General features: G+C 36.8%; 1 protein-coding gene across 6 annotated transcripts in view; it reads left to right on the forward strand.

Annotated features, from left to right (window-relative positions):
- The window catches only part of LOC125037080, a 21260-nt gene that overhangs the window by 4924 nt on the left and 11336 nt on the right, over nucleotides 1–5000 (forward strand). The gene's annotated exons all lie outside the window — the stretch shown is intronic.

The raw sequence follows: 5000 nt of genomic DNA on the forward strand, positions 1-5000 counted from the left end.
GCCTAGACATCCTTATTTTTATGTAGAGGTAAAAAGGAAAACCCACTGTGTTATATGTTAACCCTTTTTCCCCAAGGGCTGTCTTCATCTTCTAAACTTATAATTTTATAATTTTGGCTGGAAGAGGGCTTTTGTCTGTTCCTGCTCCTGTCTCGTTAAGACTAAGATTTATTTACATATTTTTATTTTTTATGTATTTTTTATTTGATTTTATATTATATGTTTTATTTTAATATTAGTTCTTTAAACTCTTCCTGATGATTTTATCAATAGCATATGGACATCCACCAGCCATTAATAATTAAAGTATTGGATGACTTTATTTACTGATCCAGATGTCAATAAATGGTCCTTAATTATTATTACTTTTAAAATGCAAAATACAGTCTTTTACATTTTTTTTTATCTTAAAAGCATATTTGTATATGGGGGTTATAGTGTTACCTCACTATAACCCCCACTATAACTGCTAATAGACCAGTACAATACACAGTAGGTTTTCCATTCCTATGTCACCGTGGAATTACTGGATTTTGGCAGATATACTTAAACACATTCAGAAGCTTATACTGTCAGTTACATGTGATTAAATTCTCTCTTATAAATATGGTTCAGCAATGTTGATAAAACATTAGAATTAAAGCTTGTTTTAAAGTTTTCAAACAGATTTTATAAAAGAGGAACTTAGTGGCATGATGTTTTTTTCTTTTTGCTTTCTGAAAATATTGATGGCAACTTAGCATTTTACAGTAGTGATAGTGGATAGAATATTTATTTTGGATATATCATGGAGAAAGGGAGCAAGGAAAGAAAGGAATATTGTGGGAGCAGATAAAATACAAGATAAGGAAAAACAAGATAAGAGTTTATTTGATGTTGAATTTCAACTCCTAAAGTATATATATATATATATATATATATATATATATATATATATATATATTAATTGTTTATTTATATATGTATTTTATTATATTTTTTTCTATTTTCTTTTTTCTTTTCATTTCTTCATCTTTTTTTCTTTTTTTTTATAGAGTATATAATTTCTCTTATTTTTATTTCACAATGAAAATAAAATTTAATCATTGTCATAGATAGGTATCAATCTAAAAATTATCAGAAGATACTGAACATAGATTACATTATAAGGGAGAAAGTTGAGAATTATAAGGAGACTGTGTACTTGCTTACATTTTCATAGGAAATTGTCCTAAAAGTTATCAAAGATTAGTGAACTTAGATCACTTGAGCTTCAGAAACAATAAAAGAATTATCAGAAAGTATTGAACTCTGCTTAGATTGTCATAGGAAACAACATATTGATTATCAGAAAAAAGTAGACATTGCTCACGTTGTCACATGGAACACTCTTTGTCAGAAATATGTGAACTTAGGTTTGTATGCCATAGGGAACAATGTAATAATTTTCAGGGAATTGTGGTCTTAGATTACATTATCCTTAAAGAAGCAGCAATAAAGAGGTGCATTTGCATTAATAGAGGAAGGAACGCTATGATTAGGCAAACTTTTATGTGTGAAATATTGATAAATCTATAAGGTAGGAAGCGGCTTGCATGCAGTCCTGTCTGCCATCTGGCAGACTGGTACCTTTCCCCCTGACCTGCTGAGGGGTGTGGTCATCCCTCTCTGGAAGGGGAAAGGGGATCGGTGGGACTGCAGCAATCACCGAGGCATTACACTACTCAGTGTACCAGGCAAGGTACTCGCACACATCTTACTGAGACGTATCAGGGACCACCTGTTGAGGCACCAATGACCGGAGCAATCTGGTTTCACTCCTGGTAAGTCCACAATAGACCGCATCCTGGCGCTTCGAATCATTATAGAGCGCTGTCGTGAGTTCAGACGTGGGCTGCTCGCAGCCTACATCGATCTCAAGAAGGCGTTTGACACGGTGCATCGCGAATCTCTCTGGGAGATCCTGAGACTAAGAGGAATTCCAATAAGGATTATTGGTCTAATAGCAAACCTGTATACAGGCACTGAAAGTGCTGTAAAGTGTGGTGGGGGCCTGTCGAGCTTCTTCCCTGTTAGTTCAGGGGTGAGGCAAGGCTGTGTTCTTGCACCAACACTTTTCAACACTTGCATGGATTGGATACTTTGTAGAGCTACTGTCCAAAGTCACTGTGGAGCAACTCTGGGCAATATCAAGGTTACAGACCTTGACTTTGCCGATGATGTTGCCGTACTCTCTGAATCTCTGGAAACCCTTGTAGCGGCTCTTGATGCATTTAGCAATGAAGCGAAGCCCCTGGGGCTAGAGGTCTCCTGGACCAAGACCAAGATCCAGGATTTTGGGGGCCTGCTAGGAGACCCTGTACAGTCGATACGTGCTTGCGGGGAAAACATCGAAGTCACAAAGAGCTTTATATACCTCGGTAGTGCATTTCACGACTCTGGGCTGTCAGACCAAGAAGTCAGTAGACGGATTGGCCTGGCAGCAGGGGTCATGAAATCTCTTGACAAGAGTATTTGGAGATGTCGGTACCTGTGCAGAAGGACCAAGTTACGTGTTTTCAAGGCCCTGATACTGCCAGTTTTACTCTATGGTAGTGAAACTTGGACACTATCTTGTGCTCTGGAATCTCGTCTTGATGCCTTTTGTAACAGATCCTTGCGCCGGATCATGGGGTACAGTTGGCGGGACCATGTGTCCAACCAACGGCTGCACCGTGAGACCGGTACAGGACCTGTTACTTGCACAATCCGTGATCGCCAACTCAGGCTATATGGCCACTTGGCTCGACTCCCACAGGATGATCCTGCCCATCAGGTTGTCTCTGTCCGAGACAACCCTGGGTGGAGGAGGCCTGTGGGACGACCGAGAAGGTCGTGGCTTGGGCAAATCGATCAAACCTGTCGTGAGGAACTAGAGATGGGCCGGGCCCCTGCCTGGCGGCTCGCCATGAGGGATCCTCGTAGGTGGAAGCGGAGGGTGGATGCGGCTATGCGCCCCTGCCGGCGTTAGCTCCATAATGATGATGATGATGTAGGAAGCGGGTTAGAGGAAATAGTAGAAAAAAAGGAAAATACCTCATCTTTTCTGGTGAAGAAATATATGTTTTCAGAGAGCTTGTATAAGGCTCCTTCTTGATTATGACCAAGCTACTTAAGCTAGGCTATCACTACTCAAAGCAGATTGTATTTATTTATTAATTTTATTTGTTTTTTTTTAAGGGATTTTTGCTAATTAGAGACTTTGCTAGATTTGTTTAGCTGCTTTTTCTGAAATTCGTATATCCTTATTTGTATTATTTATGCAGAGTTAATATGCACTTATGTAGGTGAATTATATGAATGTCAAAGACTAAAGATGAATTGCTTTACATTTGAATTTTTAATGTATTTTTACTAAGTGAACCACACATTCTCAAACATCTGTGTGAGGCTGGGTATTCATTATTTTCATTAACTTATCCACTTCTCTGTAAGTTAATTTTGCTTTCACTCTAACAGCAGACTTAGTTGTGAGTAGCTGAACAATCCTGAGCTAGGGTTGAAGACAGTGAAAGGTATTAAACTAATCAGTGAAATATGATAATTATCTAGGGTTTTTTCAGATTTCCTTCTGTTGAAATAGTCATTCTTTTATACTTTTGTGTTTGTGAAGATTGGGAATAATGTTTGGATTTCATTCATTAAGTTAATTCCATTGGGTGACAGAAGGCATTTTTATTTATTGTTCATGTTTACTATTACTTTGAAAGACTGAAATATGCTGCTACACATCCAAGATACTCCAAGAACTGGGGAAAGCAAGTTAACATTTATTCTTGTGCTGAATATGTGTTTAGCAGCCTGACATGCAAACTTACTTACAAATTTATTTATAGGTATGGGTAATGAGCTAGAGTAAAAATCAAGGTGTTATGACGTCCCACCAGTAATGTGGAGTGGTAGAATTGCGATACCAATAGGTGTAGCAAGAATTAATTTCTCAGGAACTCTGTGCAGAATTTTCACTTGGAGGAATATTAAACAGAACATTGCACATATTTGCAAAGGTAAGCTGAGTTAGATTGTTGCCTGCAAACTGTACAGATTTATTTTTAAAAAATCTTTTAGTGCTTATGACATGCAAATCGGTAATTTAGAGATGCATCCTAGATCATGTAGACAATACATATTTGCCTCTTCTTTGCAATTTGACTTTAGCCGAGTTGAGAGTTGGTCATGCCTGAATATTAGGACCCTAAATGAGAATTTCGGTTTAAGATCACTGAGGAAAACACTATCTTCATTTGAGGAATGGTTCCAGAACATACCATATGAGTTCCACATGTGCATGCTTGACCATCCTCCAGGAAACAATTGATAATGTTTTACAAGCATTGACAAGACAATGTGATTTTGCTTGGTACTTAGTTGAGATTGCTCTAAGGTTATTTGATGAATAATCTCTATTGTGATGATTATATGCCATATTATCAGGGGAAAGAAAATAACAGGGAAAGGATTGCTGCTTTTATAACAGTTTATAGCATTGTGTTCTTGTTGTTGTCTTTTTTGGCTGAATTTATGATTTTCATTAATTGAAAGGGTTTGCTGACTTTGCTAATATTTTATTGATAATTTAGTTATCATTCACATTCTTTTCATTGAGGACTGAAGTATATGACAGCATTCAGCATTCACCTTTGATGATGAGAAATCAAAATACATTTGCTATTCTTCCAATTTTTAACCATACATGGTATATCAATCTGTAACACAAGGGAAAAGAAAACCTTTTAAATGATTCAAATATTATTTTGCAAAATGGGATGATTCCAGAAGAAGAATGACCGCATTAGATTCATTTATATTCAGTTTTATAGAAATTTTTAGCAGATTTTCATTGTACTTTTGATACATTTGTATGCCCAGTACAGCTTATTTAATTTTGTGCAGGTATTGTGATGTCATTAAAATTGTGCATACATGATTTCTAATTAGTTGTAAGATAGGAATGATAATGTTTACAAATGACAGATGGTGCA

This window comes from Penaeus chinensis, chromosome 22 (assembly GCF_019202785.1).
Source record: "Penaeus chinensis breed Huanghai No. 1 chromosome 22, ASM1920278v2, whole genome shotgun sequence".
NCBI lineage: Eukaryota > Metazoa > Arthropoda > Malacostraca > Decapoda > Penaeidae > Penaeus > Penaeus chinensis.